Below are 15,029 nucleotides of genomic sequence, written 5' to 3' on the forward strand. Positions count from 1 at the left end.
GCCGAAGTAGCGCGCCCGGCAGTCTTGGGCCGGAGCTCGGTGCTGGAGCTGAGAGCTGGGCTGGGGGGCGGGAGGGGAGGAACAGGTGTCCTGACTGTCGTGTCGTTTTTGGTGGAGCAGCCCCTTTGCCTTCACTCCTTCTTAATTCCTCTTAACTTACACCACCCTTCTCCCCACTCTCCCGCCCCCCTGGTTTGCCTCCTGGGTGTTGGGCGCTGGCCAGAAACCACCCAGCTTCTTTGCCAGCCACTTTGGTCGTTCCCCGGGGGGTCTACAGCACCTCTCTTCCCACAGGGACCCAGGAGTTCTCTATGAGGCCTCTCTCACTGTAGACCAGTTCCGAATCTGGAAGTGGCTTTGCAGTTTTTCCTCACTCTCTTAGGTTTCCAAGATGGCGCCTGTCCAGGGTGAACTTCCTAAGAATTTCACTTCAGAGGAGGCCGCTCATCACCATAAAATCTCCATCACAGGAACTGGAGCCGTTGGTGTGGCCTGTGCAACCAGCGTATTATTGAAAGTGAGTTATGTGTTCTCTGCCGTAGGGTTAACGAAGTTTCCCTCCTTTGGATGTAAGGCTACTGCATATGGTTGTGCAGGTTGTATTCAGTTAAAGGGGTGAATGGGGGGCCCTATCCAGTCCCTGCTGGTTTAGTCCAGAGGTAAAGCTGCGCTTTGCTAATTGTTTCACCCAGAGCGGGCTGCTTTTTCTAGTTTTTATGATGGTGTCCTATGTGTTAGAATGGTGACACCTTTCACTTCCGCTCATGTGATGACCGTATGAAGTGCCCCTTCGCTTGACTGGGAAACAGCTCACACACACACACACTGAAGAAATGGATGGCAGAAAAGAAGTGTACAACCTGTCCGTTGTGGTGGGTGTCCCACTAGTACAATATAATGATCTTTTTCCTTTAAAAATCTCTCTCCTATTTCCTAGTCTCTATCTTTATTTCCCTTCTTCCTTATCCAAGTGGGGTCAGTTTTAGTGTTTAGTTCTTAGTATTGATGTGGCAGATAAAGTTAGCTTCCAGTTAAATGGCTAGACACAGGACTAAAAAGATTCTGACCGCTTTCTAAGAACATTACCTTGGTTTGAATCCATAATGTTTTCGTAAATAATAATAAACTCTTGGAGCTGTGCTTTGCTTTTATTAATGGAATATCTATAAAATTTCCTTAAGCTACCTTTCTATAGCCTTTAATCCTGACATGATCATTGGATTTAAAGGATTGGCCCCGGGTTTCATCTAGATGACCTAAGTGTCCTTAAGGCACTAAGAACGTCAGCCTCTGTCAACTGCAGCTCCTAGCAATCATATGAATTCCCAGTGACTCGTTTTGTCCTATCAACTTATAATGCCTTTATCAGCAGTGTCGTCATTGCTAATGAAGAATACATGTACATGAAAACCAATACATTTGTTGTCAACATCAATAATAATGAAAATAATATACTTTATATATGTTATCTAATAAAATCCCAAAAAGTAATTATTAGGTCTGTTTTACGAAGGAGGAAAAAAGGCAGGTTGCATGAATAGATAAGTATAGACATAATATGTACAGAAAACCTTGAAGTAAAAGATTTATTTACTATCTTGCTTTGATAGGGATGGATTGGGCCCTATCCATAAAAAGAAAGTAATAGCCACAAGCTCCTAGAGCTTGAATTCTCTGATGCTGACAACTATAGCATTTGTATGTCTTAGAAAATGTGGTGCACAATATCCCTACAAAGTCCCAGGGTAAGGCTCACTTTAATCTCTTCCTCTCCTGGCCCTAGCCTTGGCAACTTCTTTCATTCAAGGAGGTGGTGATAGCTTTTTTGTTTTTTTTTTAAGATTGATTTATTTATTTGAGAGCGAGAGAGTGTGTGAGAGTGTGAGCGGGGTGGGGGGTGGGGCGCAGAAGCCAGAGGGAGAGAAAGAATCCCAACGCGGAGGTCAGAGCCTGACCCAGGGCTCCATCCCCAGGACCCTGAGATCATGACCAGAGCCCAAATCAAGAGTGGGGTGCTCAACCAACTGAGCCACCCAGGTGCCCCAAGGAGGTGGTGATATCTTTTTTTTTTTTTTTAAGATTTTATTTATTTGTCAGAGAGAGAGAGCACAAGCAGAGGGAGAAGCAGGCTCCCCGCGGAGCAGGGAGCCCGATGCGGGACTCGATCCCAGGACCCTAGGATCATGACCTGAGCCGAAGGCAGACGCCCAACGACTGAGCCACCCAGGCGTCCCGAGGTGGTGATATCTTAAATAGCTCCTTGCTGATAAGGAATAATTGTCAGTAGGAATTGTTTATTACTTTATCGGCAGAAATTTATGGTACAAACCTAGTAAAGAAATGGCAGTGTTTTTGAAAATTACTGAATTATACCACAGTACATAAACTTTCACTACTATAATGTGATATCTATGAGGGCAGGAATCTTTATTCCATTTATTGCTGTATCCCAAGTCTAGAACCATGCCTAGTGTAATAGTAGTTGAATGAAAGAATAAAAGCCAAATGCATGTTAAGAGGGAGAAAGTACTGGATAGCAAATGCAGAGAGTGGATATTCTACCCACCTTCATTTTTATAAATATGGAAAGTGTCCAGAGAGATTGAGTTAAAATACTTTTTTATAGACTTATTTTTTAGACCTTATTTTTTTAATAACAGTTTTAGATTTACAGAAAAATTGAAAAGATAAGTACAGAGTTCTGTCTTTACCTCACATCCAGTTATTTACATCATATGGTATATTTGTCATAATTAATGAGCCAACATCTGTACGTTATCATTAACTAAAATCCATACATTACCCAGATTTCCTTATTTTTTACCTAATGCCCTTTTTTTCTGTTCCAGGATCCCATCAGGCATACCACATTACACCTAGTCATCATGTCTCCTTAGCCTCCTCTAGACTGACTGTTTCTTAGACTTTGTTTTTGATGACTGGCAGTTTTGAGGATTACTAGTCAGGTATTTTGTAGAATGCCCCTCTATTGGAATTTGGTATTTTTCTCATGGTTAGATGGGTTATGGATTTTTGGGAGGAAGACACAGATTTAAAGTGACATTTTCATCACATCATAACCAGAGTACATACTGTAAACATGATTTATCATGGTTGATGTTGACCTCAGTCACCTGGCTGAGTTACTCTTTTCTACCCCTTTCCATACTATGCTCTTTGGAAGGAAGTCTCTATGTACAGCCCACACTTAAAGAGGTAGGGAGTTATGCTTCCTCTGAGAGTGGAATGTCTACATAAATTATTTGGAATTCTGCATGGGAGATTTGTTTCTTCCACCCTATTAATTTATTTGTAAATATTAGTATGGATTCATGGATTTTATATTTTGGGTTATAATCCAGTATGTCTTCGTTGATTTTGTTTCTCAAATTGTTCCATCTTTGGCCACTGGAAGCTTATTCAGTTGACTACTGTGTGCCTTTGACATACCCCATCGACATAAGGCTTTTGTTTTGTTTTGAGCACTTCCTTACTTTTTGGCACTATGTTTCAGCTTCTTCATCTTGTATATTTTCTGCTCCAGGGCCAAATCAACCTTTTTTCCAAGGATCCCTAGTTCCTGTTACTGGAGAATGGTACTATATAAACCAAGATCTGGGTGCTGAGCGTGCTCGTTGTTACTGGGGTAACAGTACATTTTAAAAATTAGCTTTTCAAAGATAATTTTATCAATACTATATATGCTGATATATACTACTACAATCACTGAATAATTTAGAGTATTCAGAAAGCATTGGCATCTCATTAAGCAACAGCATTTCCCTCGTGATAGAGTTTAGACTTCTAAGCTAATCAATTATGATGTAGTTTAAAATTTAAAGTGCTTGACTTTGGATTTCTATTAATTAGAATAAAGTAAAATATCCAACAATATAAGTTGGACATATGCTTAAATTGTAGATGCTTGATTATTTATTTCTAAGTACTAGAACAGTCATTTTTTTCAGTGAAAATTTTAGTTATTTAAAATTCATAAAAATTTGTAGTTATTTAAAACATTTTTTCAAAAAATAATACATTCACAGGATTACAAAATAAAAGTAATAAAAACAGATATACCTGGCGAAGTGTATATTTCATCTAGTTTCCATCCAGTCTTTCCTCCAATGTCTGCTATAGGCACCCATTTAAATTAGTTTCTTGTGTATCTTCAAGTGTTTCTTTTGCAAATACAAATATGTTATTTTTCCCTCCTTTCTTACGTAGCATGCTAGAAATAATAGTACTGATTAATTTTTGCAGGTAATATTGCCCGATTATAGAGCTATAAAATTTTAGAGTTGGAAGGGGCCTTATATTTTAATCCATTTATTTAAAAAACTTATTGAGCTCCTATGTGCTAGGTTGGTGCGAAGCATCACAGTGGAGATGAATAAACACTTCCTATTCTCAAGGAGCTCATAGTCTGATGAGAAATTCCTTCTGCAGAATCCCTGCTTTGTCACTGTGCAGCCTCAGCTTAAAGAGGTGTTCACTACCTTCAGAGACTCTTCTGTTTAGTAAACAATTTCTGTTGTTTTCCTAAGTGTGAACTGAAACTTTCCTTGTATCTCTTCTGGTTTGGACTTTTAGATCATGAAATGTTGAACATACTATGTCTCCTTTTGAGTCTAATAACTCATAAGGTACACATAGATTGATGGTATAAGAATTTTCTTTCATTCTGCACTTAATTAAGAGGCTTACTCCCTCCCCCTGCTTTTGACTAATTTCTTTTAGTGTTTGAGTGATGAACTTGCCTTTGTGGATGTTGATGAAGGCAAATTAACTGGTGAGACAATGGATCTTCAACATGGCAGCCCTTTCATGAAAATGCCAAACTTTGTTTCTAGCAAAGATTAATGTCATAGTTAAGTACTATAATTATTCTAATGCTACATGAATAAATAAAATCATATCTTTATCTCCCTTTATGAAGACTTCCTCAGTTCTTTTTTTTTAAGATTTATTTATTTGAGAGAGAGAGAGCACACACCTGCGTCCAAGTGTGAGCAGGGGGAGGGATTGAGGGAGAGGGGGGAGAGAGAATTTCAAGCCGTCTCCTTGCTGAGCATGGAGCCTGACATGGAGCTTGACCTCACAACCCTGAGATCAGGACCTGAGCCAAAATCAAGAGTCGGACGCTTAACCAACTGAGGCACCTCTTCCTCAGTTCTTACAAAGTTGGTTGCTCCCTGTACACTCATAACATCTTGTTCAGATTTCATTAGGTTTTACTTCCATTTGTTTTCAGAGTTTCCTACAGCACCAGACTGATTTCCTGTGAACAGCAGTAATAGTAGTTACCGTAACAGTTATCGTTAATCGATTGTCTGTTTTGTGCCAGACACTGTGCCAGAGCTAAGCACTTTATGTGTATTATTTAATCCTTAGCACAACTCTATGAGGTTTTACAGATGATGCATTTGTGAACTGAAGTTAAGTGGAGTAAGGATTTGAACTCAGTTCTCTTTGACTCAAAAGCCTAAGTTTTTTTTTTTTTTTTAAGGATTTTATTTATCTGAGAGAGAGTGAGTGAGCACAAGTGGGGAGAGGGGCAAAGAGAGAGGGGGAAGCAGACTCCCACCCGAGCAGGGAGCCCGATGTGGGGCTCGATGTGGGGCCCGATCCCAGGACTCTGGGATCATGACCTGAGGCAGACGATTAACAGACTGAGGCAGATGATTAACTTGACTGAGCCACCCAGGCACCCCAGTTAGGAGGTTTTTAAAAAATGTACAAGGAAAACTTCAATAAGTTTAGTAAAACTTAGTGACATTTCCTGAATCTAAAAGAGTGCTTTGGGCATAGTAGATCTAAAAAAACCCCACTCTTTAGTAAACACAGTGTGGTGACTGAGCCTAACAGGAAAGGTATACTTAAATGTCAGATGTTTTCTTCCATAATATATTTTCTATTTAAATCTTTCCCCAGATTACCTTGTCACTGCAAACTCCAACATAGTGATTATCAAGCAGGTGCGTGCCAGATAAAAGGAGAAACACCTTGATTTAGTCCAGCAAAATGTGTCCATGTTTAAATTAATTATTCCCAGTATTATCCAGTATAGTCCATGCTGCAAACTGATTTTTTGTTTCCAGTCCATGTCAGCTTTGTTTTGATTGTTCACTGAAGAATTTTTATGGGGGTGGGTTTAGTAACTTGGTAGAAAAAAAATTTTTTAAAGGTATTTATTTTTTGGGGGAGAGGGAGAATCCTGGAGCAGACTTCCCACTGAGCATGAAGCCTGACTCATAGCTGGATCCCAGGACCCTGAGATCATGACCTGAGCAGAAATAAAGAGTCAGCTGCTTAACTGACTGAGCCACCCAGGGGCCCAGAGAAAAATATTTAAATTCTAAACTGATGTAATAACCAGAATGTGTTCTGATTTTGTTAAAGTAACGTATTCTGCACAGTTGTTATCAATGTGTATTACTATAATGAAGATTTCCTTAAACACTAGCACATATGAAAGCATAATTTGTTTAATCATATGACTTTTGAAGTTTACATTCTAAAGGTTTTCATATCTGAGCTGTTTTCCAGATTATTGAGGGTGCAGAAGTGAAAGTAGCACTCTAGTTTACTGCCTGACTTTCCAGAATTGTACAACTCCTCACTGGTGCATGAATAAAGTGGACAAATTCAAGATATATTTTGGAGATCAAATGTGCAGGACTGCTGATTGTATGTAGTGAGGGACAGGAAGGAATAAAAAATTACTTCTAGATTTTTTTTTCCTTGAGCAACTAATTGGATGGTGGCTCCATTTACCCGGGTTGGATGCTCTCAAGGGGTGGGAGTCAGTGAGGGAAGTAGGAGAGGTTGTTGGGTTTAGGGGAGAAAAATCAAGACTTCCAATTGAGACATGTTAAATTCCAGATATCTGAAGACATTCAGGAAGAAATATCAAACAGGTAGCTGAGTCTGGAGCTCAGAAATCTGGGCTGGGATATTCAGTCAAATTACTGTATTTTAAAGTCATTTGGAATAGGTTTTGTCTGCAGGTAGGACAAAACTGAGTACATGATTACATTTATTCATTTCAATTTTGATATCGAGGAACTGCTATTAAAGATTTTATTTATTTGAGAGAGCAAGAGCCTGAGAGAGCATTTACAAGCAGGGGGAGGTGCAGAGGAAGAGGGAGAAGCAGATTCCCCGCCGAGCAGGGAGCCCGATGTGGGGCTCAATCCTAGGACCCCGGGATCATGACCTGAGCCAAAGCAGATGCTTAACTGACTGAACCACCAAGGCGCCCCAAGGAACTGCTATTTAAATTTTGATATTTTTTTGTTTGATAATTTTATTAAATATTTACATGGCTACAAGAAGTCTAGCTTCTATCTCTGTCCTCTTTTCCCTTTAGCCTCCATTTTTAAATAAGTAGCTGTTGAAAATTTTTATTGTTTATAAAACGCTTTTTGTTTCTATGTACACTTCTCTCTATCCTTTTTTTTTTTTTTTTTTTTTTTTTACATACTCTCACACCCAGTGTGGAGCTCGAACACACAACCTCAAGATAAAGAGTTGCACGTTCCTCCAACTGAGCCAGCTAGGAGCCCCTCATCCTCTTCTTTAGTTTAATAACATATCATGAAGATCATTCCATACTATTTAGACATGTGTCAATTACTGTGGCTTTGTGGTAAGTTTTGAAATTAGGAGGTGTTAACTCCTCCAACTTTGTTCTTTTCAAGACTGTTTTGGCTTTTCTGAATCCTTTGCATTTCCACATGAATTTTAGAACCAGCTTGTCAATGTCTGCAAAAAACCCTGCAGAGATTTCGATAAAGAGTACAATGAATCTGTAGACTGGTTTTGGTAGTATTTCCATCTTGACAATACTAAGTCTTCCGACTGATGTCAGTGGGATGTCTTCCCATTTATTTATTTAGGACTTCTCTAATTACTTTCAGCAATGTTTTATAGTTTTCAGTCTACAAATCTTCCACTTTTTTAGATTTTTAGATTAGTAGATTTAAGATAGTAGTTTCTTAGAATTTTCTGTATACAAGATCATGTCTGTGAATATAGCTTTATTTTTCCCTTCTACTCTGAATGGCTTTTCTTTCTTTTTTGCATAATTGCCTTGGCTAAAACCTTTAATACAGTATTGCATATAAAAGTGGTGAGAGTGGGCATCCTTACCTTAGTTCCCAATTTAAGAATAATGTTAAGTGTATGTTTTCCATAGATGCTCTTTATTATATTAGGGACATTCCCTTCTATTCCTAGTTTGTTGAGGGTTTTTACCATGAATGGGTGTTTGATTTTGTCAAATGCTTTTTTTTTTTTTTAAAGATTTAATTTACTTACTTGAGAGAGAACGAGCTGGGGGTGTGGAGGGGCAGAAGGAGAGGGAGAAGCAGATTCCCCGCTGAGCAGGGAGCCTGACCCAGGGCTCGATCCCAGGACCCTGGCTGCCAAAGGCAGATGCTTAACCTATTGAGCTACCCAGATGCCCCTGTCAAATGCTTTTTGTCTCTTGATACACTCTTTTTTTGTTTTTACTTTATTAATGGGTTACACCAATTGGTTTTTGGATGTCAAGCCAATTCTGGGATAAATCTCCCTAGTCCTTATGTATAATCTATTTTAATGCTGTTGGATTTAGTTTGCTAACATTTTGTTGAGGATGTTCATATTTATATTCTTGAGGGAAAATGTTTTTCCAGAGGGGTCTTTGTCTACCTTTGGGTAATAATGTCCTCATAGAATGAGTAGTGAAGTGTTCCTTCTTCCATTCTGGAAGAGTTTGTGAAGGACTGGTATTGTTTGAATGTTTAGTAGAATTCCCTAGTGAAGCCTTTGCTTTTGGGAAGATTTCCCAATTACTGATTTAATCTCTTTTTCTTGTATGTCTATTCAGATTTTCTATTTGAGTAGTTTTAGTAGTTTCTGTCTTTCCAGGAATTTACCTATTTATGTAAATTATCTAATTTGTTGGCTCATAGTTCATATTATTCCCATATTATCTTATTTCTCTGAAGTCGATAGTGATGATCCCCTCTTTCATTCCTGATTTTTTTTTTTTAAAGATTTTATTTATTTGACAGAGAGAGATACAGCGAGAGAGGGAACACAAGCAGGGGGAGTGGGAGAGGGAGAAGCAGGCTTCCTGCTGAGCAGGGAGCCCGATGTGGGGCTCGATCCCAGGACCCTGGGATCATGACCTGAGCTGAAGGCAGATGCTTAACAACTGAGCCACCCAGGCGCCCCTCATTCCTGATTTTAGTAATTTGATTCCTTCTCTTCTTTTTCTTGGACAATCTAGCTTGGCCAGACTAGGTTTTTCAATTTTGTTGATCTTCTCAAAGAACCCATTTGTGATGTCATTAATTTTCTCTATTGACTTTCTATTTTGCTTCATTTTTATTTGCATCCTAATCTTCATTATCTTTTCTTCTCCTTCCTTTGGGTTTAGTGTGCTCTTCTTTTTCTTATTTTTTAAGATAGAAGGTTAGGTTATTGATTTGAAATCTTTTTTGTTTTGTAGTGGGTATTTATGGGTATTGATTTTCCTTTAAGCTCAGAGAAGCTGCATCTCATAAATTTTGGTATATAGTGTTTTTGTTTCTTTTGTCTCAAGTATTTTTAAATTTCTCTTAAGATATTTTTTTCTCTTTTGAGGAGCAAGAGCCAAGTTTTTGATTTCTTTTCTTGCATCCCAAGTACTCCTTGATGACATCGTTGGCCTGAGATTCTATGCCATAGTCCTTAACCACCACACAACAGCAACCAGTCACTTTATAGGGTTTTCCCTCTGTCGGTTTTACAGATGCCTACTCATTCCCCTAGTTTCTCATTGTTGTCAAGCCTTAATTAGGTTAATTTGGTGCTCAGCACAAAGGAGCTTCACCAACTTGACGTACATAAGGCTCATCACATTTGGATGAAACACACAAAGATGGGCTTGGTGCTTCTCTAAGGCTTTGGCATCTTCATTAATTCCACATGCTAGGCCATTGTGGATGAGGGCGTCTTCAGCACCTATGGTGAAGCTGTAGGAATGTCCACTACATCTCTGGCAGCAATGCCTTCCTGGGCCATGGCGGTAGGTTATGGGACATGGCACCCGAGCCTCTGCCTCTGTGTGACTTGGCAGTGGGAGGAAGAGTCTCTTCAGATTTTGTTTTGAACCACTTGTTACTTAAGGGGAACGTGTTATTTTTCAAATACTTGTGAATTTTTCTGATTTCCTTATGTTGTTGATTTCAAATGTCTGTTCTGGTATAAGAATATACTTTGTATTTCAACTCTTTTAAATTTGTTGAAATTTATTTTGTGGCCTAGCATGGACAAGATTGCATGTGCCCTTGAGAATGTATATTCTGCTGTTGCGGTTCTGTGTAACTTAGTTCTAACTGGTTGGTAGTATTTGGTTGTTCAGGTCTTCTGTGTCCTTGCTGATTACCTGAGTAGTTCTATCCATAATCAAGAGTGGGGTGTTGAAGTTTTCAGTTTTTGTTATTGAATCGTTTACTTTTCCCTTTGGTTTTGTCAGTTTTGCTTTATGTATTTTAGGGGCCTATGTTTATAACTGTTATAACTTACTGATGAATTACTTTTTTTTTTTTTAAAGATTTTATTTATTTATCTGAGAGAGAGAGAGAATGAGAGAGAGCACATGAAAGGGGGGAGGGTCAGAGGGAGAAGCAGACTCCCTGCCGAGCAGGGAGCCCGATGCGGGACTCGATCCCAGGACTCTAGGATCATGACCTGAGCCGAAGGCAGTCGCTTAACCAACTGAGCCACCCAGGCGCCCTGATGAATTACTTTCTATCATTTAAAAATATCCCTCTTTGTTTCTAGTAACTTCAAAAAAATGTGTCTGACATTAATAGAACTACTCAGACTCACATTTGTATGGTGTATAATTTTCCATCTTTTTACTTTCAACCTATTTATAGTTTTATTTTTATTCCAGTGTAGTTAACAGTGTTAGATTTGTTTCATATGCTATTTATATCTTTAAATTTACAATGTGACTCTTCTACAGAGCAATATAATTAGATCTTGTTTTATTCAGTTTGAAAAGCTCTGTCTTTTGAATGGATTATTTATTCACATTGAATATTTTTATTGATATGTTTGGATTTATTTTGGCCATTTTTCTCTTTGTTTTCTATATGTCTTATATCTTCTTTTGTTCCTCAGTTTCTCCTTTACTGACTTTTTTGCGTTAAGGGGATATTTTCTGAAGCACCATTTTAATTCCTTTATTTGTTTTTAACTATGGTTTTTGAGGGTTTTTGTTTTTTAGTGGTTGCTCTTGGGGTTACAATATACAGCTCAACATACCATGATCTACTTCACATTTTTGCACATTTAATTCCAACGAAATATAGAAACTTTGCTTCATTATAGTATCAGCCCCTCACTGACTTTTGTGCTATTATTTTATATATTACGTTTATATAACAAAATTGACAATACAGTGTTACAGTTATTGCTTTATATATATAATCTTGTGTTTTTTGTAGAAGCTAAGAGAAGAAAATATACATTTATTAAGTTTTTTATATTAACCTTAATTTTTCATTCTGGTATTCTTTATTCATCTAGATTTGAGTTATTGTCTGGTGTCACTTCCTTGCTCTACTCTAGCTCTTTCTCTTCTCCCTCCTCTGGGTTGTTATTGTCAAATACCTTTTCTCTCTATATCTTGTAGGCCCAATAATTAAATTTTATAGATAATCGTTTTATGCAGTTTTAAATAAGGGGGTGTGTGTACACACACATTTTTAGATATAAATTGTATTTATTTATAATTGTTTTATATATGATATATATTATAAAATTATGTACATATATAGTTTTGTTTTTGTTTTTACAGTTGCTACATATCACTACTACCGGTACTCTTTATTTCTTCATTTCAATTCGAATTGCTGCCTGGTATCACTTCCTTTAAGCCTGAATAACTTCCTTTAGTATTTCTTGTAGGGCGGAAGTGCTAGCAGTGAATTCTCTTTATTCGGGAATGTCTCTATTTTGCCTTCATTTTTGGAAATATAGATTTGCTAGGTCGAGAATTCTTGGTGGAGTTTCTCTTACAGCACTGTGAATGTCATTCAGCTGTCTTCCAGCCTCCACTGCTCCAGATGAGAAGTCAGCCGTTGACTTATTTTGGGTCCCTTGTATGCAGCAAGTCTGGTTTCTCTTGCCATCTCCAGTATCTCTCTTTGGCTTTTGACAGTTTGACTATAATGTGTCGAAGTGAGAATCTCAGTTTATCTTACTTGGAGTTCCAGAAGTATCTGCATTTATCTGTGCAGATAAATGTTTTATCAATTTGGGAAGTTTCAGCCGTTATTTCTTCAAATAACTGTTGTGCTTCTTACTCTCCTCTTTCTGGTATTACTGTAATGCATATGTTGGTGTGTTTAATGGTGTCTCACATGTCTCTGTTCTTTAATTTCAGTAGTTCATGCATTGTCAAACATTTTCTCTTAGATAATTGTACCACCTCCAAATAAAGACTTGTTTATTCTTAAGACCTTTATCTTTTTCCTGCCCTATTGCATTAGCTAAGAGGATCTCCAGTACAGTGTTAAATGGAAACACTGGTAGTGGGTATCCTTGTCTTGTTCCTGACTTTTTTTTTTTTTTTTTAAGATTTTATTTATTTACTTGACAGAGAGCGAGCACAAGCAGGGAGAATGGCAGGCAGAGGGAGAGGGAGAAGCAGGCTCCTCGCAGAGCAAGGGAAGCCTGATGTGGGACTTGATCCCTGGATCCCGGGGATCATGACCTGGCTGAAGGCAGTCGCTTAAGCAACTAGGCCACCCAGGCGCCCTTGTTCCTGACTTTTAATGAAAATGCTAATTTTTCTTCATTATGTATAACGTTTGTTTTGGATTTTCATAGATACCTTTTTGAGGTTAAGGAAGTTTCCTGCTTTTCCTAGGTTGTTGAGTTTTATTTTTTTATTTATTTTTTAAAAGATTTTATTTATTCATTTATTTGAGAGAGTGAGAGAGAAAGAGAGAGCACATGAGAAGGGGGAAGGTCAGAGGGAGAAGCAGACTCCCTACCGAGCAGGGAGCCCAATGCGGGACTCGATCCCGGGACTCCAGGATCATGACCTGAGCCGAAGGCAGTTGCTTAACCAACTGAGCCACCCAGGCGCCCTGAGTTTTATTTTTTTAAACCCTAAATGGGCTTGGAATTTCATAATTTTTTTCTACAATTCAAATAATCATATATGTCTTTTCCTTTAAATCTCATGTGGTATATTAATAGATTTTCTGATACTGAACTGTCTTTGCATTTTTGGGGTAAACTCTTCTTGGTCATAAAGTATTTTCAAAGACCCCACTTAATTATATTTGTTAATATTTTATTTAGTACTTGTTGGCATCTATGTAAATAAGTGATATGGGTTTATTATTTTTCTTGTGGTCTTCGCTTAATTTTAATATCAGGGTTTTACTATTCCTACCAAAATCTTTTTGTTATCAAATAAAAAACAGGTTGCATGAGAGAAGAATGAACTGTTCCTTGAAGTTTTGATAAAACTCATCTGTAAAACAATTTGAAATGGTGCGGGGATAGATTTTGAATAGTTCATTAATGTATATTTGTTTATTCAGATTTTCCATTTCTTAAGTCATTTTAGGAAGTTTTCTAGACTTGATCACTTCATCTAAGTTTTTAAATGCACTGGCATGTATTTCATATTTTATGAGAAGTTGTATCCCCCTCTCCCCCCACCGCAATCATGCCTCCCAGCCTCAAGGTCGTATCTTATGACTTTTTGAACTTCTCTGTGGTTACTTCTGTATCCTAATATTATTTGTTTGCGACATTGCCCTTTAACCTCCTAGTTTTGCTAAATATTTTTGTAATTTTAAGTTCTCTCCCCGGCAACTAGCTTTCTATTTTATCGATACTAGTTTTTTTTTTCGTCCTAGTATATATAGTCTGTTCTTTACATCCTTTTAAACTTTATGATTAATAACTCCTGTCATTGATTTTATTTTTGTTTTAAATTTTGTTTTGCCCATTTGAGAATATAAATTTACCAGTAGGTACTTTTTGGGGAGGTATCTGTGGTATTTTTATTGTTACTTTTAGGGTTAACATCAGCTCTTTGAAATCTAGTAAGCCTTAGTTTGGAATCTAGTTAATTATAAATGTTCCTTATGTATTTAAGGGAAAAAACAACTTTATTGGGCATGATGATTTTTCTATATTCTATATAAATATTGTTAATTGTTTGCTTTTACTAAGTTATTACTAATTTCTACTGATTTTTAATTATTACTGACTTGGGTATATTAAAATTTTCCACTGATTATGAATCAGATTCACCTTGGAATTCCCAATTTTTCTCCATATATTCTGAGGCCATTTTATTGGTTACTTCTGAGTTCATGATTATTATATGTTGTTGGATTGTTTCATATACTATGTAGTATCTCTATCCCTATTGCTTTTTTGTTGAAAATTCCATTTTTGCTATCACCACATCTACACTGACCTTCTTTTGGCTTATAGTTACCACTTTTTAAATTCAATAAGAAAAAAATTCTGATAAAGCTAATATTTTAAAATAGTTCACACATCCTGGGCACCTGGTGGCTCAGTTGGTTAGGCGACTGCCTTCGGCTCAGGTCATGATCCTGGAGTCCCAGGATTGAGTCCCACATTGGGCTCCCTGCTCAGCAGGGAGTCTGCTTCTCCCTCTGACCCTCTTCCCTCTTATGCTGTCGGTCTCTCATTCTTTCTCGCTAATAAATAAAATCTTAAAAAAAAAAAAATTTAAAATAGTTCACACATTCAAACCATCAGGCTATACCAAAAATTCTTCCTTTGCCTACTGGGACTAAGGCCTGATTATGTTTTGCTCAACAATGATATTCTAAGATCTATGCTTGTTTCCGTTCCCACCTGATCTGAGCTTTTTGCTTTAAATGGGTTATTCTCTGAGAAAAGTATGATTTAAAAGACTTGATAAGGGAGCATTCGTTTACTTTAATTTTTTTTTTAAGAGGGGGAGAGAGGGGAGGGGCAGAGGG

General features: G+C 37.6%; 1 pseudogene; it reads right to left on the bottom strand.

The window, feature by feature from the left end:
* Positions 1-9,323: 9,323 nt before the first annotated feature.
* Positions 9,324-10,056, bottom strand: LOC118015674 (annotated as a pseudogene).
* Positions 10,057-15,029: the final 4,973 nt, after the last annotated feature.

The sequence above is a fragment of the Mirounga leonina genome, unplaced genomic scaffold (assembly GCF_011800145.1).
Source record: "Mirounga leonina isolate KUSES-001 unplaced genomic scaffold, KU_Mleo_1.0 Mir_166, whole genome shotgun sequence".
Classification (NCBI taxonomy): domain Eukaryota; kingdom Metazoa; phylum Chordata; class Mammalia; order Carnivora; family Phocidae; genus Mirounga; species Mirounga leonina.